We start from the raw sequence: 25,740 nt of genomic DNA, 5'->3' as shown, positions 1-25,740 counted from the left end.
GGAGCACCACCCGTCGGGCTGGGGGCATCTGGTTACCAATAGTCGGTAACACAGTTTACACTTGGCGGGTTTAGGGACTCATCTGGTGAAGCAGGATTGGAAGCAGACCTGCTTAAATGGCTCGACCCCTTCAGCACCATCTTGGGTGATGCTGTTGGTTTCAGCAGCCCCCCCACCCCGGGCGTTGCAGGTACCTCGCGGCTTCTGGGAACTGCCTTGCTTGGTGTCTGTGAGCAGACGTGCTGTGTCTTCCTGGGGTCAGTGGGTGAGCTCAGGGCAGGCACTCGAGTCCCACCGCAGTGCTAGTAGCTTAGACCAGAGGCCCCAGAAGACAGGGAACTCAGGTCTGGGAGCCGGGATGGGCCCTCCCTGCCTCCACTCTCTCTACCTTTGTTTCCCTTCTCCTGCGATGGGCAGGCGAACCCCTCGCAAGCCGTCCCCCTCTTTTCATTAATCAGGTCAGCTTCGGATAATTTATTAATTTTAATTTTTTTCAGGTACACTGGTTTTCTCCAACTTGAGGGCACAGGCCAAAGAGCGGGATTAGATGAGAAAGTGAAATTGAAGAAATAATCTCATTGTTAAACTCTTCTTAGATTTAGAAAGAGGTGACCGTTTGTCTTTCTATCTTCCGATATTTTTGGAAATGATGGGATGATATGTGTGGAACAAGACCGCTGCATAAAATAGATACTGGGTAGAACGAAACAAACCATGAACTTTCAATCCAACCTGGTAAACTGTAAAATAATATTGCAAAGTATTCTGCAGAAAAAAATTTGGTTTAAAATTCAGAGTTAGTTTATCTTGACATTGGTTTTCCGGGGGAGGGTGTGTGTGTGTGAACCTCCGGTCTTCTTATAACCTCTTAAACTTAGAACAAAACCAAGGGACACATTCGTTCTTCCTAAAAGCTGTTTCTTACTATCTTTCAAAATTCTTATTTTTTATCTTTGGCCATGAGACATTCAATGCACCATGAATAAGTATTTGAAAATATTTGGCAAGTTTCTTTTCCCTTTGAGTATAACCTGTCAGTTCTCACAGGGCCGTGTGGTGGAGCTGGTGGACAAAGTTTGAGGCATTGTTGTCACTGTTTGCTGGTTGCTATGGTTGCAGGTTTCTTCTTCTTCTTTTTTTTTTTTTACCACATTTATGACCATGTTCGTCTGATAAGTTTCCTGTGAAAGTTACTGTTTGCTTTTGTATCTTGATTTGAAGGTCCTAATACATAGTCTCAGAAACTTCGTTCTTAAAGAGTTGCAAAAATAAATAGTAAATCTTTATAAATCCTTCTTATTTATGAAGATAAATAATAGCCAGATGATTTCCCAGTTGAGATGGCAGGCAAGTTGTGGGACCCTGAATTTACCCAGAAACTTCCGTTGCTGTGCAGGTGTTCGTACAGAGAATGGATGGGGCGTGTAAAGGCCTCACACAGTATCATATGCTTTCAGAGAACGTATGTGCTTAGAGTTTAGACACTTGGAGAAAAATTACTTACGTGTTTATTGCATTCGCTGACTTGTGCCTCAAAGAAAATAATTAATATTATTCTAAAACCAGTGTGTTACTACTTCGAAGTCAAGAAACATTTCTTCAGCTAGTCTTTGGAGCAGGGCTTGTGGAGACGTGTTCATCTTCGTTCATGATAATTTTTATTGCACTCATACAACGATGAGAAAAGAATAAATGCCCATGTAATGGACAGCATTCTACTAGGTTGTGTGAGACTATAAACATGAATAAAATAATTTTATTTTATACCTAGAGCTTATCATCGATTTAAAAAAAAACCCGCAAAGTTATGAAAAAGCTAAATTAAGTTGAAAATTAAAATATTATTCCAGGATAGAATTAAAGACCTGTCACAGGAAAATAGACATTTAGGAACTAAATAAATTTTAAGAACACAACGTGGGGTGTGAAGAGGAATTTGTGTTATGCACGAAGAGTGAGAGGCCTCAGACGCCAAATAAACAGCCACCTGGGACTTTTGGTTATAAAAGAGAAGAAAAAAAATCCTTACATTAAAAAAAAAATGCTTAACTGAATAATATCGTGCATTGAGTTGCTGAAAGCCAAAGGCTACACAAAATGTTTAGACGCATCTAAGTAAGATACGGTAGGCTTGAGTATGTTGGGGTTCTCCCAAAACACTTAAAAATATAAAGACAAGGAGCTCCTGTTGTGGTTTAGGGGGCTGAGACGCTGACTAGCATCCATGGGGACGCAGGTTTGATCCCTGGCCCCGCTCAGTGGGTTAAGGATCCAGTGCTGCCACAAGTTGTGGCTACATCTCCGATGTGGCTCGGATCCTGCGTTGCTGTGGCTGTGGTATAAGGCAGCAGCTGCAGCTCCGATTTGATCCCTAGTCTGGGACCTTCCATGTGCCGCGGGTGCCGCCCTAAAAACACAAAAAAATTCAAAAATGAAGCTGAGGGTGTCGTTAATAAGAGAAACAGATTTGGGGCGAAAGAGGAGGAGTTTGGTTTAAAACAGGTATAACTGTGTTTTCAGCCAAAAGATGACCTAAGGAACACGTGGGCTGTTGCAGTGCCCCAGAAGGTTTAACAAGCAGCGATTCAGCATCAGTCGCACAGCAGGAGCGTCCCTCACAGTGAGGCTTCAAAAAAGGGTCAGCTTACCATCACAGAGGGACGGGAGATGCGCAAAACACGACCATGAGGGAGCACGAGGAGTGTTTTAGTCGATGCTGAACCTTTTCAATATGAGCATCTGAAAAGGTGTGGCTAATTCTGACCAGGGACAGGGACCCAGCGCACGTGTGGGGCAGGAACAGGTTATCAACACCCGCTCTTGTAAGCACGAGCCAAGGGAGGCTTCCTCCAGGAGGTGAGCTTCGAGTCTCAAAAACCACAAGGTGGGTGGGTAGAGGACGAAAACCCCAGTTAAAAGGAATAACCTCCCGCAGACGGGTGATGAGTTCAACGCTGGGGAAAGGCCCAGCAGACGCTGCTCGAGGACCACGGATTGAGGATGAGAAGCTCCGGGGGTGAGGCCACAGATCCTGGTAACGCTTTTATTCCACTGAACACAAACCTGGCAATCCCATCACGGAGCAGGGTCAGGAGGCACCATTTAAATGCAGTTTCCATCGTGCTGCATCACACGCTTCACAAATGAGAATGCGAAGTTCTTTGTCAGCGCGCGTGTGACACGTGATTAGTAAGAAGGTGGAGGCCCTCTTAGGTGTGAGCTCAGAGTTAGTCTGAAAAAGCCTCAGAGTTTCCAAGGGTGAAAAGCAGATCCCACAAAAAGAACGAGCTGCTAGATTGGCACTGGCTTTCTCTGCAGCAGCGCCTCGAGCTAGGAGACAGCGGAACAAAGCCTTTAAAATGCTCGGGGAATTGAGAATTTCATACCTAGCCAACGATAAATCAGGAACCACTACAATAAGACATTTTCAGACATGCAAGTTCTCAAAAAAAGTCATGACCTGCCAAGTGCCGCTGCTCAGGGCGCTCTGGCAGGTGTCTTCCTGAAACGGAAAGGTAAATCGGGAGCGAGAACGTCACGGGACCAAGGAGCCAAGGAACCAGAATCCCCATCAGAGCAGGGGGGAGGGAGCGCCCTTGGCCAAGGTAAAAAGAAGCCCCGGGGTGACCGCAGCAGAACCACAAGAACGCCTGGCTTTGGGCACAGACACATCAGGAGCAAAAAGCTTCGGACGCTGCCCTTCAGCGCTCACGAGGGCCTGACACCAGGCTCGTCGGGGGAGGAGACACGGACACATCATCACACACGTCTCTGTTCAGAGAGCTTCTAGGACGGTGTTTCTGCCCTGGCTTCCCAGACACTTCCTTCTGCGCTCTCCCACCGTTTTAACATAACAGACAGGAAGAGAAAGGACTGGGGCAGTGTTTCTGTGTCACCTTTGTCTGGAAGACTTTCTCATGCTTAACTAACGGACTGGAAGTGAAGGCGCATCATCACTAGACATTTGGGAATAAGGTCGTGTGCTTTTTAATGTGTAGTTTCCGTAAGCATCACCTGGGGTCTTCCTTGCGCCCACTTGTATTTCTCAAATAATCCTTCGGGAGGCGGTCTTTGGGGGGAGGTTTTCAGTTAAGCGATGGAGCGGGGAGTGGGGAGTCTGGGGGCTGAGCCCGGGGGGGGGGGGGCTGACCCACGGGCTGGAGTGAGGGGTGGCGTGGGTAGCAGCGAGGGTACCACGGACCCTCAGCTCTGCTCTTCCTCTTTCTCCCTGTCTAAACGATGGGAAGAAAGAGGGTCCCCACTTGAGGTCTGTGCTGCGGACTCGAGGCAGTTAACTCAGGAGTCACTGCTGTCCCGACCACACTCAGAGCTCCGTATGAATGAACGGCCAGCAGGCGCCGCCAGCGCTCCCCAGCGTTCCAGGCGCGGTCCCGAGGGTCGGTGGCTGGCCCACTGCAGCCACTGCGGGACTGTCGGTGTTCTTTCTCCGTGATGGTGCGTTATTGCTGGACGCGGGGGTGCCGGCTGCTCCGTAATTTTGACACCCTCACTGCCGATGTGCAAACAGCTGGGGAGTGCACACCTACCTGCTCCTGGAGCAAAACGCACCGCGGCGGCTCTGAGTCCATCAAGGTGAGACCCCAAGAGCGATCCGCACATGACCGACGAAACCTGAGAGGTTTGCGTGGTTTTCGTTCTTTAAAGAGTCCTGTAGAAAAGTTGATAAAACAGCAGCTATCCAAAGACACATCAGAAGGCATCACGCCATCATCCTGAAATGTTGCGGACGGGATGCGCGAGTGGAGGAGGGAGAGGGCGGAGCTGTTGCCAACACGGTCGCCGGTTCCCGGGGTCGTGTCAGCCTGGCCGGGGGTTCACCGACCTGTGCCGGCGGGGCGGAGAGGCCGGCCGAGCGTGATCATTGAGACGGTTCCTCACACACTTTGTTCTCTAGTCTCGGGGGACACGCGGCCGCATCTAGAGGCAGGTGTGCCGTCGCCCGGGAGCGGGGCCGCCGGGAATGCGACGGCTCCCTGTGGCTGAACGGCAGGGACTCGGCTCCACGAAAGCCATCGGGCAGCAGGGTCCCGGCGCGGACGCGGAGAAACACGCTCGGCGCCCCGGGTCACGGGTTCAGGGGCTCGTCGGTCAGGACGGGCCGGGAAGGGCCAGCGCGCGCCGGCACCTGCCCTGCGGGCCCCGTGGTGCTGCAGCCGTCGGGGCAGCCTGTCGAGGGAGGAGCTACTCCGAGGGCTTTCTTTCCGTGCATCTGTCTGTTCACGTCGACCACTTGGATGAAGACACCAGCATGGCGGTTTGTAAAAAGGCAGCTCAGAAGCGTAAACAGCCCATCATCGACTGGCCTTCCATGAAGACTCGCTTGACCCAAGTGTATCCAAGAGTTTCCACTCAAAGCCTGAAGCTCAGAGTCACGCTCTCCACCGTCTGGGACGCCGGGAAGCCGCCCGGTGAAGTGCTAACGTGCGTTCACACGCTCGCGTGAACTGAGGGCGTTAAGCCAAGAGGCGTGGGCGCCGCGTGAAGGAAGCGCTTCTGAGACTCGAGCACCTGCGAGTGCAGGGCACGGGGTGTGTGCCAACTCCTGGGGCCACATCCACGCGAAAGCGCTTGTGAAAGCCTGTGAGTGACAACGTGAGGGCAGGAGGAGCCAGAATGCTCTGCGACGGTGCCAGGGATGCAGGTCTGATGCTGTTCTCTCCTCGGGCTGAAATGTCCACACACTCATTCAATCCTGCGTTTTCTCAGAAATAATTTTTTCTTTACCCTGTTTTTAAGCTACAGTAAATCACAGCGTTGCACTCGTAGGCAACTGCGGACACTCTAAAACGTTGGCTGATGTCCCATTCGCAGGTGACCGTGAGTCTGCACGTCTGCTGTGACCGGGTGTGACAGCCTTGCATTTTCAGAATAATTCCAGAGCGTTCCTTGGCCTCATGATGGGGTTATCTGCCCAACTGACAACCACCCCCGGGCCTCCATCTCTGCCTCTGCAGTTGAAGGCTGGACCAGCCGAATTCTCGAAGTCTCTTTCCACCCTGGAATTCCATTACGCTCCCAGTGAGGACTTGGAAATAGAAACAGCACTGTCCTCACGCCCCAGGAAAATTCAGATGAAGCTGAATTTTACAAACAGTCCTTGACAGGAGGCTTTCTGCTCAGGCCGTGGAATCGGGTCAGCTGTTTTTCTTCCCAGTTTCTTATTTTTCCCCCTTCTTGAGAAGTCTTGATACCAAGGGAACTATCAGCTGTCCCTATAAAAACAAAACACAGAAAATGGATGAATTCATTTTAGCTTCCTATTGTTTGAGTCATACTTTGACAGTCACTCCCAGGGCACACCCGCTCTGGACGTCTAGGCAGACATTTTAAAAGGAGGAGATTTTTGGTACATGAAGTAAGACTACAGATATTCATCTCTGTTCACTGTCTAGACATGGGAAACATCTGGGAAAAAGACCAGTATTTTCATATAAATTTCCTTCCCGGCTCTTCCAGGCTGTGCTCAGGAAACCGCTCACGGCTGGCCTCTATGATAAAAATCGTTGGACGCGAAAACTCTTTCCTTTATATGCTTATCAGCTCCTTCTTTCTGCTACCTTCCTAATCAGTGTCAAAGGGGAAAAAATCGTCTTTTTCCCGACGAGTCAGCAGTGATACGCTTTCTCCCCTCAGTGGGCATTTGCGTGTAATCTGAGCGACGGAGGCTGCCCCTCTCTGCAGCTCCCGAGTGAGCCGGCTCTCGTCCCTGCCCCTGTGCTCCGCCTTGGCCTCTAACTCAGGTGCCTGGTCTCAGCCTCTCAGTCGTAAGAGTCGAAACACGCCTGGGCGGATTGCTTCTCCGTCGCCCACACAGAGCTCTGTGGTCATCAAACTCCCGCAAGCCCCGACTGCCAACCCAGAGCAACCCGTTCTCATGAGCTGGCCCCCAAAATTTGTTTCCTGGTATCATTACATTAGATCTGCCTTCTCAGCCCGGGTGGCTTGCAAAAGGACACATCCTGCAGCGCACATGTGTCCGCACTGCGTGCCTTTGCCCCAGGCTGTTCCGGAAATGCCACTGCTTGTTGACACGCTGTGCCGGGCACATGCTCCATTCGGACAGATCGCAGGCCCCTCTCTCTGAAATTCTGTAAACAATGTGGCAGTGAACTCCTGGAAAGGAAGCAGCCCTTGAACGTCTGTGGGCGATCCTTGCTGCAGCTGATGGCAGGGCCTAGATCTGTGTCACTGTTCGCCTCGACACGGCAGGATGGTGCTTCGAAGGTGGAAGCATGTTTCTCCAGGTGGCGGTGAACGACCGAAGCTCAGAACTTAGCAGGATGGGCGAGCTCGTCTCGCGAAAGAGGCCCCCGCACGGCGCTGAGGACCGTTGCTGAACATGTTAGCGTAACGCGGTTCAGACCGAAAGTGCCAAGACTTTCTGCTTTTGACTGAACGTACATTAGTTAAAGAAGGGAACAGTGATTATTTCACCCTCAAAGGAAACACGGACTAGTGAGGTAGGCAGACATACATGTGTTATTGAGTGATAAAAGGGAGCTGTGTAACATTAGTAACCACCAGCCATTAAGCACAAAAGCATGCTTAAAAATACAGCTGTTACGTGAAGAACAGAAGATAACAAAGAATTGTGGTGCTGGAAAGGCTGTCAGCCGTCTAGCCAATCCAGCTTTGTTTGGATGCAAAAAAGACGTTGGGGGTAGAACATCTGAAAGCCAAAGAAATGAATGTTGTGGGCACAGAGGTGACAGGGCGGGACTCAGATCTCCTAACCACAAGGTCACTGCTGTTTACAGTTTATCTTTCTACAGACTTTTAGGAATGAACCAAGAACCTAGTCAGAAGAAAACGAAGATGCCAGGTCTTTTTAGATGTTAAAGTCATCTAAGAATAGGGTAATAGCTGTGTTGAAAGTCATCAAGATTTCATCCCTGACTTTAAAGTCTCATTCGTGTTAAACTATTTATTGACATGATGAATTATAACACTTGCTTTCAGAATTTTTCCTCCTTTGTAGAAAAGTTAGTCATTTAAAAAATCTCATGAAACCGGTTAATGGGGAAAATATCTCTGAAGTCTGGAGTCCGTGGTGTTTGGTCAGGTCCAGCGTGGGTGTGGAGGGTGATTTCTGTAACGAGAGACTGAAGTGGCGAGCTGCAGGAGGTGGACAATTAAGAAGGAAAAACACCTTTCCATCTCTTTTAGCTTCTTCTAAATGATGACCCACGAACCAGCATGTATTTCTGTTCGGTAAAGCTTAATTTCCATCACCTTCCAAAGAATCCGTACTCTGGCTGATGGGTAGAAATTCAAGCTCCGTGCTGGATGTAGCGCTCCAGAAGTTAGATTTATTGTATGAATAACTAAAAATAAATGAAAATCGTTTTTTCTATCAGCAGATCATGGGTTTTAATGACTCTTGGAAGATTTAAGAATGTAATTCTCTACCACAGTATTGGACACAAGTTAACAAGGAGAAACATGATTTTCTGCCTTTAGCAGCTGGTAACCCTGCATATGCATATGGAAGATATATGTACAGAAATGAACAGCAGATTAATGTTTAGGCTCTGCATGACTTAGGGAGAATGTATATTAGCAGGTGGCTGTGTTAGAGTAAGACGAAAAGGAATACAGATTTTTAAAAAAGCCAGGCTGATGTACCACTGCTTCATTTTCAGGCCATGACCCGTACTTAGTTCCCTGTTGAGTCTAAGCTGAAACCGATCGCTAGACTGAGGTCTATAAAGTCAGCACTTGTAAGTACACAGAGAAGGACCTGCAAGGCCGTTTAACACTGAGAATTATTTTTAAAAGATTGCATTAACTGTTTACTTCTAGAAGAGATAAATACTAACACGTCAGTGTAAAACCTGCGTTATTGGCATGCTATTTTAAAGAGTCCTTTTGCTGGCTAGATGATGGCATTTTAATATTTCCCCTAAAACAGCCTAGTTTTTATTTTATTTTTAGCATTTTTCAACCAGGACTTCAAATTAGAGTTTTTAAAAGCTCTTTTATTTAGAGGTCATTCTTTGTGATTCAGAGTCTCCAGTCGGCACCTCATTTCCACGTGCACAATGGAAGCAGTGTTGTCATTAAATGAACCCTGCAGACACAGGCGCTAGATTTTACTTCAGCCCCAACGGCAGAGCCCTACCCCAGCCAGCTCTGACCGGAAATGCTAAGGACGAATAAAATGGAATGATTTAATTAAACGTTCCTTCGGCTCCTCCCCAAACTCTGGGCGGGCTTGCTGGGCAGAGCAGATGGCCCGTGCGTGGTAACAGTAGTTTGGGACTTGAGCGGTGCCCACGAAAGATCCCCCTTTAGAGATAGGATTAGACACGATAGACAGGGCCTGACAGTCCCAAGAAATGATAAACAGGCCCAGCAGAGAGGGCGATAAGTGGCTACGAGGACGGGTGGGTAAGTAAACACCTGGTCATTTGTGGGACTGTTTACAGAGTGAGGTCTTCCATTAGCTGCGGTCTGAAACGCGCCGTTAAGATAGCGGGGTTTGGCTTTCGTGTCGCTCGCTGCTGCTTTGAAGGGAGCCGCCCCTTTCTGTACCAGTGCGTGTCTATCTCAGAGTAATCACCTTTAGCAGACACCACTGCCGTTTTCTCAGAGGTTCTGGATGGTGGCCCGCGTGGACTGGGGTGTCACTGGCCGCTAAGGAGAGGACCATGGCTGTGACTGGGGAACGGGTTCAAGGGCAAGTCCAGCTGCGGGGGTGGAGACGCACGGCCAAGGCTGGCGCTGGGTGAAGAAAGGGGGTGCTGAGCTGAGCTGAGCTGGTGTGGGAGCCGCTCGGACAGACCCTGTAACCTGAAACATCGCGTTCTCGAGAGAAGACTGCCAACCTCCACTCCGCAAAAATCCCTGATTCCATAGCAGCAACAGCTGTGGCTGCTGAATATTCCTGTGTGCCAGGCGCCTTCTGAGCACGTCTGGTACAGTTCAGCATTTCGTCACGAAGCTCTACGTGACGGATTCCGTTGTTACTGAGAGCAAAGGAGGCACAGAGAGGTTGTGTGATCTGTGAGTGGTGGCCCAGCTCCGGCATCACAGTCTGATTCCAAGCTGAGTGTCCAGCTGGGGAATCCGGACTCACCAGTGCAAAGCATCAGTAGATAAACCAGCTTCCTTGTGTCTGGGAAGATCTGTTCTCTCCGCTGGCAAGCGCCCACCCTACAAAGAAATTAAATCTCCCTCACCTTTTTCATCCTAATGTTTATCCTAATATCATGAGCCTAATAGTTTGTTTTCCTCCACGAGGTATACAGTGGTCGCATTTTTACTTGTCGCACATCCTGGAAATGGCATCATTAAACTATCGGGGCTGCTTTGTGTCCAACCCAGATGACACTGAGCGGATAGGGGATGTATTAGAAGGATGCCGAGTTGCCTCGTCCGACACGAGACAGGGAAGCGGTCTCAGCTCAGGGAGAAGTGGACAAGACGCTGCTCTGGAGGAGGAGGTTTGCTCTTGTTCATGCGTCTGGCTTTGTCAGTCTCTCTTGCCTCACCCTCCACACTGGTTTTCTCTGCTTTTTATGCAGAAGGATGGAAGATCCGGGCAGAGAGAATTTATACATTGAATCCAGAATTCAGTTCAAGTTCAGCAGGTATGCCTAGCCTTATAATGACACACGAATAATTACTTTTATGCTGCAACTGCCTTTCCCTCTTCAAGAGAAAATGAACTGACGCTCTCCCTGGCCAGGTCTGCATAAATGGAATTCGGGTCACCTATTCCATGCTGCCTAAAGGAGAAGGTGTGGAGTTGGGTTCTACCGATGGCAGGACGGATGTTCTAGTTTAAAGGCTCAAAACTGCCAAGTGTTTCTCCTCAAACTAGACTGCAGAGCCAGCCATGACATAGAGACGGACAGAGCACCTGTTGTGTCCCTAAAGCTGTGCTAGCAATAAATGGGCCATGAGTCCTTTTGTTTTCCCTCCAATATGTCTGATGTGGTTGAGGAGGCAAAACCGAACCATCATGAAAGCAAGTATGTGACAAACCAGAATAGTGCAAAAAGTTCACACACACAATTGAAAACTATCTGCCCTTGGCAGACGTGCGCTGTCTCATCTGAGCCTCACCGTGAGCTCTGCAGACAGAGTCCCACTTCTCTGGTGCTTGCATGTCTCCAGGAGCAGAGATCTGCAACAAGTCACCCGTGAGAACTGCTTGAATCGGTCCCCAAGCCCACGCCTTCCAAATCTCAGGCCACACCGCCTCCCACTTCCCACACTTCTGTGGCCTTTCAAGTATCATCAGCGTCCGTGAGTTAGGAAATCGGGGGGTGGGGGGAGGTCGGTAGGAAAACGTGACTAAATTTAGTGGAACAAGAAATTGAAGAGTGTATATTGTTCAGGCTACTTACGGAAAGTGACAGAAAATAAACCCACAAGAAGGCAGGCAAAAGAGTGTCTTAGAGACGAATCTGTCTGTGGGCACCTTTGTCTCTGGAGCCTGGACAGCACAGGAGGTCAGCTGGGGACGCTTTGGGGACGTGCGTGTGGGTCCGACCGCAGACGCCGAGGTGCCGGGTGACAGGGACTGAGCAGCCGCTGAAGGCAGGTCAGCCTCGGTTGGGAGTCGGCTTGCGGGCCGGACAAGCCGCTGGCCAGAGAGTGTCCGCGGCCGGGGGTGAGCGCGGAGGTGAGAGGAGCTCTGGGAGGCAGGGTCTGGTGTCCTGAGCCAGGGTCACCCAGGGCTGAGGTGCGCCCGCCTTGTGCAGCCGAGTCCCGGGACGAAGGGCGCTCAGAGCCAGGTCCGCCTCGGGACCTGAGGCAGGGCGGGCCTCCTGGGCGGCTGCTCACATCCCCCGGGATCTTCCTGGACCTGAGGATGTCTTCTTGGGAGGAAACCCACTTACCGTGTTTGTGTTTGGCATGCTTGTCCCCCTCCCCTTTCAGGGACAGAAGTGGCGTATCCTCAGAGACCCGCGTCCCCACCCCCACCCCCCCCTCCGCCACCCCGGCCTGGCCGCAGTGATTGGTTCAGGCCTGGGCACATAAGCCACTGGGATGGGGCACCACCCTCCTGAGGCTTTGGCAAGAATTCCCTGAGGAAGATGGTTTCCTCTGCCGGGACTCGCTGCGGCAGGGCCACGCTGAGTCTAGGACTGTCCCTGGGCCACCCTGCCCTGCTGGGGACAGGGCCCGCCTGGAAGGAAGCCGAGAGGATGGGACGCTTCCTGGGGAGGCGTGTGGAGCCTGAATCCCTCCAAACCCAGGCAACAGCTGCGCTTTTCTCAGGCAGAGGAGCCGCTCTGTCCCCTGCCAGTTCAGGCTGCTCTGAGCTGAGTTCTGTCACATGTAACTCGGGTGTCTGCTGATGCGGTTAGTAAATGCACCCAGCGTCCCCCACCAGCTAGAGTTTAGCTTCTCTGTGGGACGTAACCAGGAGCCACTGCAGGCTGGTGACTTTTTTTGTTGGGCTGAGTTCCATCAGGATTCGAAACTAGGACATATTCAACTAGATTTCATGACATTTAATATAATATTTTTATCTAAAAATAAATGAAGAATGGAGAAAGAAAAAGAACGCACAGCTTAAATAGACAGGAAGGAAAGTTCTTGAAGAGACTGCTTGTCTCACGCTCCCGTTTCACAGCGATGGGATCCTCGGGCCCTTTAATGCTGTTTAGTGTCCTGCAGCACCAGCACCTGCTCATGTGACAGGAACAGGACTGAATGGACGCAGCGGTTAAAATGGGTGGGAACGGAACACGGCAGGACGGCGTCCTCGGAACCAGACGGCAGGGAGCCTCCTCATCTCACCTTTTTATTTGCACATCCGTCCAATGCAAAAGGCACTGGCTGCTCCACTTGCCAGACGAGGAAACTTAAAATGCGGTGGGAGAAGTGGTCACGAAGTCCCACGGAGTGGGGATCTGAACCCACTTCTTTGGATCTGTCTTTGCTGCAGTGGGGGCCTCTGTGACCCTCCACCTCCTTCGGGAGGGATGGGAGCTGAGATGGCTTGCAGAGGCCCTGGCACTTTTGCTCTGGTGTTGATTCTGAACGGTGAGAACCTGTTCGCATGGGGTCCCCCTTCCAGGCCGTCCTTATTTGAGAAGTAAACGCACTAACAGAAGAACGCCCGAGCGCCTCATCTCTCTCCTGTTTGGAACCCCCTGATGGTTCCCGCTCCCTCTTCCTGTTGAACTTTGCTACCAGAAACAAGTCTGTCCAAGCAGCCCAGCTTCCTCGGTATATGTGACTTCACGACCCCTTCAACCAAGAGGCCCTTCGAACTGACAGTGGCTTCAAGAAATGTGCTTCTGGTCAATTACAGGAGGGCAGCTGATCGCGGAAGGTAAACAGGTGATGAAACCCGTCGTTAGTACCTCATCCGTAATTCATCTCCCCTGGAGCAGTTGACAGAGCATCGGGGCTTGAGTCCTGGGCGCTCAGAAGTGCAGGCTCTGGGGTCAGCGGAGCAGATTCATTATAACCCAGTGTAAAGCACGGCCTGTCTGTGTCAATTACCGCCGTTTGATAACGGATATTAGGTCCAGGCCTGTTCTTTCTCAAGACGCAGCCGCACGTTTTACAATCATCAGGAGGGTGAGCGTGAGCTCCGGGGCCTCGGGATTCAGTTCATTTGTTACGTCGCATCGGGGTCTGACGACACAGGCCTGGGGCTGTGGAGCACGGGCGGGCGGCAGTAGGCAGGGGATGGTGTCTTATTTGCCCAGGGAGCCACTAAAGATCTGCAGGATCCCGGGGGGCACTCACCCCATAATCACTCCTGCTGGAGAGTGCCTGAGGGCACCACCAGAAAATTACCGCAACTCAGGTTTCAGCGAAGCCGGGGGGTTTTACTGAAATCAAGTGCCTTCTGCGGACCCTGTCTCTGCTGGGACATGGAAGTGTGTCTTTCTCCCCTTTCTTGCAAAAACCACACGTGTGCTTTCCAGTAGGCTTTGAACATTCCGGCCTTTCCAGGAGCGCTTTGTCACACGTAGGCATGGGTTCAACACACATAAGCCGTCCTCTGAGGGCAGGCCTGTGCTGCAGAAATAGAACATGCTGGGCTGAGACGGGTGCAGATGCTATAAATAGCTCTGCGGATGCCATGACTCACCAGACGTACCTGAAAATGAAGATGAATCCTTCAAAACCTGTTTGGAAAAACAGAGGGTACAGCAAGGGCCCCCCTGCCCCATCCTGAAGGGCCCATCTGCCTGATGGGCAGCATGGTTCAGGCTCTGTGGGAAGGGCCGCAAACTCAGCCCCAGAGCCCCTGGGGGAGGTTAGGGAACAACTCACCTTCATTTCAGGCTCAAAACTCCCTTTTAACACCAGTGGGATCCCCACATGGGCTGGACTCAAGAGTCTGTTCTGTAAACAAGCGCAGCCAGGAAAGCTTGACGCTGACACGCTTGTCCCCAAGCCCCGACCAGTCTGAGCTCCTGGCGCCCCAGGGCACAGCGAACTGGGCCCGGCATCCTCTCCATCTACCAGCTGGCTGTCAGGCCAACCTGGCCTGTGGGCTGACGCTTCTGCTGGCTGGGTCTCCACAGAGCTCTGTGTCCCAGGAGCCAGCTACACTGGGGAATCCGACAGGGACCTAGAGTTAGCACAGATTTCTCACACAAGAAAATCCGCTTCCGAATATGTAATGCATGTTAAGGTGTTGAGTTAAACACAAGGTTTACTTTCTCAAGGAACCTCTAGGGATACTTGTCATAAGTCTAAATAAGCACAAGGAGGATTTCACACACTTCTCCCTACAGCAGAGCGTGTGGCACCTGAACAGCCCGCAGGTGATAAGCTGTGTCTGCAGGGTAACGGCACAAGCGCGTGTGGTGGGGCTGCGTTACTTGTGATCCACGTTTACACACGCATGCACATGCACCCCCCCCCCCCAGGATCTAGGCACACACGATTCTATTAGAGCAGACAGAAAGCATTGCTTACTGAGTGCAAGGAACATGCAGACCCCTCACTGCTATGAATTTTATGAGAGTGAAACGTTGAAAATTCCACACACGTCCGTCTGCATCCTGCTTTCCTCTTCATCGTCCATCGTCCCTGGCTCTGATGGATACGCAGGAGTAGGTGACAGATGTTAGAATCATTTTGCAGATTCATCTGATAAAAGACTCAGGAATGCTCTGGTCGTTTTCGATTCCCGTAACTTTTCAGTTTGTAGGGCCTTGTCCCCAGAGCAGTCCCTGGCCCGTTTATGACCTTGAGAAGCCATGTCCTTTTCACTGTCATGGACGCCCCCCCCCCCCCCCCCCCCCCCGTTTTAATACAGTGATTTCTGCCACTGCTAACTACTGTGTGTGATGGAATAGTGCTCAAAATGAGCCGTTTCCACAGCGCCCTCGTCCCCGGAAGAAACTTTTGTGTATAATTCAAGAAACTGATGATCAATTATTTTTTGTTCAGTAGCTCAAAATGTTGCAGTTTTGGTGAATTTTGCCAGCTCATCTCACCTAATGCTTTAATTGTGTAAAAATAAGGATGGAAAAACATACTGTTATAGAATCAAAGGAAAGAGATCTCTTGTCACAAGTTTCACTGTCTCTTAAATGATGAGATTTTGTAAAAATCTTAGCTGTGGCTGTAGCATAATATCCTAGAAATAATTCACCTGGGTCAAAATCCATCAGTAAGAGGAGCATTTTTGGTGGTTTTCATTTGAGAATAGGCCGGTTTGTAGAGACACTGAGGAGGCAGTCCAGTCCCCACATGTCCCCACGCGTCCCACGCTCAGGATCCCGGTATTAAGGCCGGATGCTGCTGCGGCACACCTGCCAGAGTTCACGCACCGGTTCTGAAGCGGCTTCTTCGTTAACCACAGTCCACGCTTCCTGCGCTGTTCCCACCTGTGGCTCTGCCCCAGCCTCCCAGCCAGGACTCACTTTGCAGGGGGTCTTTGCATCCCTGAGGCTCCTCTAGACGTGGGCCACTTCCTAGACTTGAGGATCACGTCTCAGCTTTGCCCCGACCCCGGCTCTCGTGAACCCCGTCTGTTCGTGCAGTTCCGTGTGTAGAAGCAGAGCTGCTGGGAGGCCGTGATGGGGAGAGGAGATCAGGTCTCTGCGACATCGGTCGGGGAGATGGGCTGTCATACCTTTTTGGAAAACCTTGAAATCAAGAGACACTGGAGGTCGAAGTGTCCACTGGATGAGGAATTCCTGGCGTCAGAGGTCACCGGGCACGTGCACTCCCGCAGGGAAGATAAGGCTGTGTGTCCCTTTTCGTGTCCCCTGTTTTCCAGGCCAGCTCTCACATGCCATTTTTCTGCCTTGCAAGATAGTAAGACACTGTGAGCATTGGGTGTTTAAACAGAGGCGTCTGCGGTATGAGGGGAGCACGTGTACCGAGGGCAGGTATACACATCCCCACGAGTGCTTCTCAGTGCCGCGGCAGTTCTGCGTCGTCCTAACCAATTTCGTTCCTTTTCCTTAATAGAGGAGTTACCAGGTGACAATGTTATCTTCCCAAGGCGGCGCTGTTACTGAAGTGGCACTGCTTAAAGGGGTTCGTTTCATTTTATATCTGTTTACATCTGTGCCATTCATTTGTAATGTTTCAGTTGTGCGCAATGATAAAAAAAATTTCTGCCTTCACACTTAAACCTTAATTTTCAAGACGCCTGTCAGGTATTCAGGACACAGTTTCTCTAAGGAAGGACTTTTCTAAGGACGTGACTCTCATATAATACATTCAGGAGGCGTAATTTTGACGCGTAATTTCAGTTGAGTATCAAACAGCTTCTCATTTTTACTCGTAATTCTGCTTTTAGTCTTAAGACGGTGCCAAGTCCATCTGCCTGTTGGCTGAGTTAGGTTCTTTGCTGTAGACAGTTCAGACCTAGAAGCAACCTGCAGCAGCAATTACAGTAACAGAAATGGATGTTCGACACGCCCTCTCCGTGAAGCCCCCTGGGCTCACGGCTTTTTGGGGGTGCTCCTCCTCCCTGGGACGCACTCTGGGTGTTGGGGAGCTGTGGTGATGTGTGAATCCATGCGATGGGACGTCGGGCGTGAGCTGCACCGCATGTCCCTGCTCCGCTGCCGCGAGTCACGGACCGCTGCACAGTCTCCAGTGCTGGGTACCACACTTGGTGCTGGCGATGCTCGGGGAGGGGCTCAGCATGCCCCCTGGCGGGGGGCGTTCTGAGGGGGAGCTGTCTGTGTGCAAACACAGGAGGGAAAGGGTGAGACGCAGAGTAACGAGAGGTGAAAACCGTGGTCTGTGGATGGGGAGGATGGGGGGACGGGGGCAGCAAGCCCTGCGTTCTCGCAGGCACTGTGCCTACTGGTGGTTGCAGGAGCAGGAGCAGAGCCTGCCCTGACGTTGGGACGCAGCCCAGCTGAGCACAAACACGGGCTGTAAACGACTCAGGTTCTGTCCCAGGACGAGAACCCCTCAGTGGTCTCTGGAGTCGTTTCACACGCGTGCCCTAGGCGGTGTGCATCTGACGTCAAATGATAGAACAGCCGCGTGGGGAAACGTCTGAATCCATCCAGGGAAGAAACTCAGAGTCCTGCTGATGATGTTTCTCAGACTTTCCCCTTCCTACTCCCTGAAACACTCCCAGTTCGTGCAAAAGAATGAACTGAATTGATTTTTTTTTTTTTTTTTACTTTCTTAGGGCTGCACCTGTGGCATATGGAGGTTCCCAGGCTAGGGGTCTAATTGGAGCTGTAGCTGCTGGCCTACACCACAGCCACAGCAATGCCGGATCCTTAACCCACTGAGCAAGGCCAGGGATTGAACCCACAACCTCATGGTTCCTAGTCAGATTCATTAACCATTGAGCCACAACAGGAACTCCAAGAATGAACTGATTTTTTTTTTTTTTTAAGCAAATGTAGTACTTTTTCTAATGAAATCAACATTTCAAGGAAAAAGGTACAAAGTATGTTTCATATAATAAAAGTTTGGTTTTTTATATTTTTCCAGCAATTGAAATACAATTTATATACACTTCAAAGGCATTCTTATTTTGATGACGGCTTCTTGCTGTCTTTAAGTATACTTCTGCTAGAGATCAAATCAGTATCATAGCCCTAATCGCAGATTACTTCTTACTCAGTTTCCTGATGACAGATAGAGCCCACAAGTAAGGTTCGCCTAATTGCCAAGGTGGAACAGTATTTCAAATGATGGGGCCTAAGTGACTGACCGTTGGCTCTGAGAGCTGCTGTGTACTGTCTGCGTGGGGCCTGCTTAGACCTCCCTACGTGATTCAGCAGCACAATAACGCAGCATCACCAACAGGCTTGCTCTTCTGTCATGTTTCTTTCTCTTTCTTTGGGGATCCGGCATATGCAGAAGTTCCTGGGCCAGAAATGGAACCCCCACCACAGCAGTGACGATGCCGGATCCTTAACCTGCTGAACTGCCAGGGAACTCCCTGTTTCAACCACTGGATCAAACCTGGGGAAAGGCCTTGTCAGGTGCTGAAGTGATTAAAGGAGGGTGGCTCTCTGAGCAGAGGTAGGTTGTAGATTGAAACACATGCACACTAGGGGTCTTGGAGCCTGGAGTTAGCAAGTTATCTGGATTATAAAGTCAGGTGTGCTGGGTACCCAGGCTGATAAAGCTAGGGAATGGGCAGCCCTTACTGTTGGGGCGATTCCAGCTTCTCAGAGAGCCTGTTTCCTTCTTTCAGTGATATTTCCTAATGATTTCTTGACAGCTGTCCTGATATTTGCCTCTTAATCTATTCCATTCCTATTCTTGTTAAAATTATTAGCTGAATCTATGTACCCGATCAGAATCTCTGTGTTATAATTGCTCAGAATTGTAGATCATTTATCTATCAGTCTGGACTCCCAGGAAACATTTGTAACTGTTTGATAAATATGACGTCTTATACTGTTCTTAAAATATCATCACTGAATTGACTAAAAAGGTTCTGACGGCAGAGGGATGTTCCGATGATAGTCTGATGGCGTGCGGTGCTGAGACGATTGCTGGGGCTGTGCTGCTTGGAGGTACGGCATTAACTGGGGAGGCTCTGATGCTGATGTTGTCATGGTAACGCTGTGACAGTGATGCTGTGACGGCTGGTGGTGCTGAGAGTGTCAGGACAAGTCATGAGTGGTCATGTGGTGAGTGACCAACCTGTGGATGGCTGGGTAGTGACCCTGTGTGTATAACACTCAGGGTTGAGAGGGTAACAACAAATGGGTCAAAAATTACTTTCTAAAAACATCTCGTCAATTTCATGGAACATAGATCTTTTCCATCAAGAAGATGATTCTCCACAAATACTGGCAAAAATAGAAGTTATGAAGATAAAGGCCTAACTGTAGGACACTGATGCCACAGACAAATCTTTTCCAAAAAGCTTTTTTCTCTTTCTTAGGTGTCTGCAGATTCTAATCATGATGATAGGATTTTGTCACACATATATACTTGTATATCAAAAAAGTATTTACTGGGAATAAATACTACTTGAAAATAATTGCATTACTTTTTTGCAGAAATAAGTGTCCACTGCAAATTTTGGTTTTCACTGCAATAATTGGCAGTTAAAATATATTTGGGTAAAAAATCAGATTTCCTGCATTATCTTCTGCTACTAGAGAAACCTATATGTTTTCAAATGACTGAAAAAGATATTTAATGCATATATATGATTTTATGTCTTTATATTCAATGTCTTATGTCTTTGAGCAATGCAATTAAAATTGTTTTTTCAGGAGTTCCCGTCGTGGCGCAGTGGTTAACGAATCCAACTAGGAGCCATGAGGTTGTGGGTTTGGTCCCTGCCCTTGCTCAGTGGGTTAACGATCCGGTGTTGCCGTGAGCTGTGGTGTAGGTTGCAGATGCAGCTCGGATCCCTCGTTGCTGTGTCTCTGGCGTAGGCTGGTGGCTACAGCTCCCATTCGACCTCTAGCCTGGGAACCTCCATATGCGTGGGAGCGGCCCAAATAAATAGCAAAAAAAAGACCAAAAAAAAAATGCTTTTTCAGAAATTTAAATTACATGGCTTGTACCAAACCTTACCAGGTAATTTTAATTTTTGTAAGCTTTGAGGCTTCATGTTTCCCATCTTCTGATATTGAGAAAAGATCAGGCCCTAAATATTAGTGTGGCTGAGATCATTTTTCCTACTGTATCTGTGTTGCATCAGGAATTGCATACACGTGGTGGAAGAGCCAGATGAAAAGTGGCAGGCAGCTCTGGGTTTCAGCCTCTCCTTGGTTTAAACCCCGTGTCCCTGAACTTGCACTGTAAGCAGCCTTGACCCTTGTCATTAAAATAAAAAGCAAACCACCCCTCCAAGAGCAGTGGAGTGGTGTGTGTGCTGTTCTTGGAGCCTCTCTTCCAGTTCCCAGGAGGCCAGAGTCAGGGGCGGGCAGGGGGAACGCGGGCAGGACTGGACCCCAGTCCTGATGGCCATTCCTGGCGGCAGCCCAGGTTCTCCCCTGTGGCCTCCACTCCCGTCCCTTCCACCTCACTGCCTCCTTGTCCTTGGCTTGCCCTTCGGAGTCCCAGCCTCAGGCTGTCAAGTCTAATCATGATGCCTGGCCACTGTGTCTACAAAGGAAAGACAGTGCTGCTGGGGCCATCTCCTCCGCCCCTTGGCGGCCGCAGGGTCCCGTGTGATGCCGTGGAAATGGCAGCCAGCGCTCTTTGCATGGTGGCGCGTTCCCCGTGCCTGTGTGCAACTCTGTCTCTGAGATTTTATAAGGAGATAACACCATTAACACCACAAGCCAACACAGATGCTTGCTCCTTGTAGACATTTACGGGAGCTTGTTGCAGTCAGTGACTCAACATAAACGGTATTCACTGAACTAAAGCACAGCTGTATCTGAGATGAGCCACTCTGGTCAAAAACAGAGACGGAGATGATAAGACAGACCTTGTAATGACCTACAGATAAATGTGAGAAGAAAAACTGCCACCGAGTAAAATTTTAGCTTTAGAAATGTAGGGTGATGATGCTTGGGTAGTGACCTTGGCCAGGCAGGGACATGAGTTCAGAATGAAGTGTGACAGAACATCTCGGGGGTGGTGGGCATGTGGTCCACTGTCCTGAGGGCTCCAGGATGCTGCGACCACTTGGCTCCCCCGGGGAGGTGCCTGGCTCCTCACTTCGCTGACCGACGGGCCTTCTGGCCTCCCATGCGGGCAGCTCGGGTTCCCAAGTGAAAACCCTCTTGGTGCCACTCCCATCATCTGATGGGCCGGGAAGACCCATTTCTGCTCAGAGGGGCTATTTGGTATTAATCAATCTCCTATGCTTATCAAAGGTCTGCAAGTGTGGAATGTGGCTTTTTCGTTCACTTAAGCCTTTTGAAACCAGTGCCACCCCATTGCAAAATACCTCAAGGTAAAACCGTGCTGCGTTGAAATCTGCCCACTGCACAAGCACCAAGCAGACTGCACACCAGACACGCCTGCCATAGCCATTTCCTCTTTGAATAGATTGAACACAGACAGCAAATGTAGGGTGACCAAAGGAGCCGGGGCGGGGCGGGGGGCCCTGGGGTGTGGGATCTACATTCAGTAGACAAACCACAAGGGTTTGTTGTACAGTCAATGTCTTGCAGTAACTACTTGGGAAAGAACTGAACAAACGTACGTACATGCATGCGTATGTATGACCCAGTCAATCGCTTTGCTGTGCACCTGAAGCCCACGTGATCCTGTCCATCAGCTATGCGTCCATAAGATGCAGACTGCAGGGCACAGTGGTTCTGAGTGAGCGTTTAGTCACATGCCCACGTGGAAACCAGCTATGTCCAGGGCCTCGGCTTCATCCTTCAAGTGCATGTTTTATTTAATCTCACAGCAACGTATCTAATGTCAGGTTTAGGTTTATTCTAGGATGCCTCACACTTGCTCTACTGAGCTGCCATCTAAAGAGAGTTGGAGGCTAAGGCTGGCTCTTCCACTAACTCAGGTCTGTGCACCTGCTCGTGGCCCTGTTCGCAGATTCAGGTGGCCTCCTCAGTCCCTTCGGTTCAGACGCCACGCGTCCAGGTCAGAGGTCAGCCTGAAACCAGGCGTGTTGGTGTCTCATGTGTCTCTGCACATTGGCACATCCACAGACGGGGATCTGGGGCCTGTGCAAACCCCTGCTGAGTGTGTGCAAGACGTCCTCCCTTAACAGGACAGCTCTCAGGAGGCCTAAGCGTTGCTCTACAGCACAGGTTGGCAAATGCCCTGGATAGTAAGTATTTTGCGTTAAGGGCCATAAAGTCTCTGCCACAAAGACTCAGTGCTGAGTAGCAGGAGCTCGAAAGCAGCCGTGGGCAGCGTGCACATAAGTAAGCCAGACTGAGTACTGGTAGGCGCGAAAGACTTACATTCAAACCTCGGGTGCTGACCTTAGAGGCAGAGTTTGTATGATGGGATCATGGTTACATGCGATGGTCAAAAGCACAGACTCTAGGACCAGGTGCCACTTACCTGCTCTGTGACCTCTGCAAGGCTCCTTCACTTTCTCTGTGCTCTGGTGTGTGTACCATAAGAACAGTAACGGAATTCACATCGTGGGATCATTGTGGCCACTGAGGGATTAAATACGTTAAGGCACTGAAAAAGATAACTCTACCGTGAGTCAGAGTGAACTTTAAAAGCATTTAAAAATGGTATGTAAGGAACTGCCGCTGTGGTGATGTGGGTTTGGTCCTCACTCAGTGGGTTAAGGATCGGGCACTGCCATGAGCTGCGGTGTAAGTCACAGATATAGCTCAGATCCCATGTTGCCGTGGCTGTGGCCTCCAGCTGCAGCTCCAATTCAACCCCTAGCCTAGGAACTTCCATATGCCGCACATGCAGCCATGAAAAGCAAAGCAAAAAAAGTATTTAAGTCTTAAATTAATATGAGCTCAGAATGAAGAGTGATGGGACTGTTGCCATAGTAAAGATTATGAGGTCCTCAGATGGGATACAAAGAAGCAATGTTCTAAAAATATGAAGGCGATAATGGCCAGTCTTGTTGACTGATGGATTTTGAGAGGTGAGGCAGAGAAAGAATTCAGAATGATTCCTTACTTTCCATGTTTGGGGCACCTTAGTATAGAACACAAGGAATGAAATTTCAGTGTTGAGTTAATATTTTGAGTCTTGGATTCAGTATTCCTCAAACTTACCTCCTAGTGTATAATGTTGCATTTCCACCTTGTATTTCCCTAATTGTCTATTTACTGCCTTCCCCACAGTACAGTGTCTTCCTTGCATCAAAAAATAGTAGAAATCATGCTGAGCTCTTGGGAGAGGGCCAGCAGAAATGTGGTGGCCAGGGTCGGAGGGTCCTCCTGGCACAGTGCAAGTCCTCAGTGCCCGTGAACAGCTGTGCTGCCCTTTGGTCATCTGAGTGAAGTTATATCCCAGCATCACCTCGGAGGCAGAGCACAGGACCTTCGGAGGACGGGACTCAGAAGGGGGCTTCTCGGGGAGATGTGCACAGTGCAATTCCTAGAAAAGTCAGTGGAGAATGTGTGTGTGCGTGCGAGAGAGAGAGAGAGAGAGAGAGAGAGAGAGAGAGAGAGAGAGAGAGAGAGGAAGACCTCCCAGACAAGATCTGCCCACAAACCCAACTGCCGTAATACTCTAATTCTAAAGACAGAGAACAGAAACTCAGTACTACGGCATCTACTCAGAAGGTGTTCCCAAAAGACAAAGAGATTTTTTGAAAATATGGACGAGAAGTAACATGGAAGAGAGGCTTTGAAGGTCCAGAATAAATCAATTCTAGTGAAGGGCAGAAAAACACCAAGGCCAGAGGAAGTGGGCAAAAAGCAATGTTTACAGAGACTGTGGCTAAAAGCTGAGAGTTTTTCAGAATGAAGAAAGGTATAGAGATTAGATTGACCATCCATTCTAAATACCACTAAATACTTCTTTAAAAAATCCACAGCTATATAGGCGTAATGCTAAGCTAATAGTTACCTACAGAAGAATGGCGGTTTTTCAAATGGACTTCTCAACATCAACTGTATAGGTGAAAAGGGAAAGAAAGGGAGTTCCTGTCATGGCGCAGTGGAAATGAATCCGACTAGGAACCATGAGGTTGTGGGTTTGATCCATGGCCTCGCTCAGTGGGTTAAGGATCTGACATTGCTGTGAGGTGTGGTGTAGGTCGCAGGTGTGGCTCTGGCTGTGGTGTAGGCTGGCAGCTGTAGCTCCAACTGGACTCCTAGCCTGGGAACCTCCATATGCCGCAGATGCAGCCCTCAAAAGAAAAAACAAACAAACAACAACGACAACAATGAAAGTCAGAAAGCAGCAGTGGAGTGAGAGATTTTTTTTTTTTGTGTGTGTGTGTGTGTGTGTCTTTTTTGCCATTTCTTGCGCTGCTCCCACGGCATATGGAGGTTCCCAGGCTAGGAGTCGAACCAGAGCTGCAGCCACCAGCCTACATCAGAGCCACAGCAACACGGGATCTGAGTTGCATCTGTGACTTACACCACAGCTCATGGCAATGCCGGATCCTTAACCCACTGAGCAAGGCCTTGGATTGAACCCGCAACCTCATGGTTCCTGGTTGGATTCGTTAACCACTGCGCCAGGATGGGAACTCTGGAGTGATAGCTTTCACATTACTGGGAGATGAACAGTATCAACTTCAACTCTATACCCAGGTTATTATCCTCCAACAAGGAGCACAGAGTATAGAGAAATATAAAGACAAGGAAAAGTGTACAAACTACGTATGCTTACTAAAAGTACTGTAAAAGTTATATTTTCAGGAAGCAAATAAACACAGACAAAAAGAATCAAATGTGCATATATGACCTAGGTAATAGTGAACAAGAAGTTAATTAAAAACATATTACCACATTTAATTAAGACGTTTATTGCTGCACCTGGAGCATATGGAAGTTCCTGGGCCAGGGGTTGAATCTGAGCTGCAGCTGAGACCTACGCTGGTTCCTTTAACCTGCTGCATGGCAGGATTGAAACTGCACCTGCTCAGTGACCAGAGCCATTGCTATTGGGTTCATAACCCACTGTGCCACAGTGGGAACTCCTAATTAATTGTTAATCACAAAGATACTATATCTGCATATAAAAATAAGAAATGCAAACAGAAAAAGGTAAAATACGCTAAGGTCTTTGTAGTTTAGGGAGAAGGTTAAAAGAGGTACCTAATGCTGTCATACATTGTTAGAAAAATGTGTAGTTAACATATGTATATTTAAACTTTCTTTTATAAACGTATATATATTTTTTCTTTTTAAAAATAGATCATAATCTGAGGAGAGTGAGCAGGAGAAATTCAGGCTCAGTCAAGAAATAAATAAACAGCACAAAGAATGACAAGAGTAGACACAACTTTAACGAAGAGAAATTTAAAGTAAATACCACATGCTGATACTGATTTACATGGTACCAAAAATTGGAAAATAGAGATTAAACAGACTATTATCCAGAAACCAAAATTGTCTCAAGAAAGTCTGTTTTATGGAGCAAACCATAATTTGAAAAGATACATGTATCCCAATGTTCACTGCAGCACTATCCCCAAAAGCCACGACATGGAAGGAACCTAAGTGCTCATTAGCAAAGGACTGGAAAGGAAGATGTGGAGAAGAAGACACCACTCAGCCACAGAAAAGAATGAAATAGTGCCACTGGCAGCAGCGTGGATGGATCTGGAGGTTATCATACTAACCAAAGTAGTCAGAGAAAGACAAATATCGTATAGTATCACTTACACGTAGAATCTAAAAAAAGATACAAATGAAATTATTTACAAAACAGAAATGAACTCACAGACATGGAGAGTAAACTTACGGTTACCAATGG

At 49.1% G+C, this 25,740-nt stretch overlaps 1 long non-coding RNA gene across 1 annotated transcript in view; it reads left to right on the top strand.

Annotated features, from left to right (window-relative positions):
- Positions 1-25,344, top strand: part of LOC125113621 (uncharacterized) — an 80,782-nt gene extending 55,438 nt beyond the window's left edge. Inside the window, exon 3 of the long non-coding RNA XR_007131516.1 lies at positions 25,179-25,344. This is a non-coding gene — a long non-coding RNA (uncharacterized LOC125113621). The remainder of the gene's footprint in view (positions 1-25,178) is intronic.
- The last annotated feature ends 396 nt before the right edge of the window (positions 25,345-25,740 follow it).

The sequence above is a fragment of the Phacochoerus africanus genome, chromosome 13 (genome assembly GCF_016906955.1).
Source record: "Phacochoerus africanus isolate WHEZ1 chromosome 13, ROS_Pafr_v1, whole genome shotgun sequence".
Taxonomy (NCBI): domain Eukaryota; kingdom Metazoa; phylum Chordata; class Mammalia; order Artiodactyla; family Suidae; genus Phacochoerus; species Phacochoerus africanus.
Note: the sequence above shows the minus strand (reverse complement) of the source record. Positions and strands in the feature narration are given on the sequence as shown.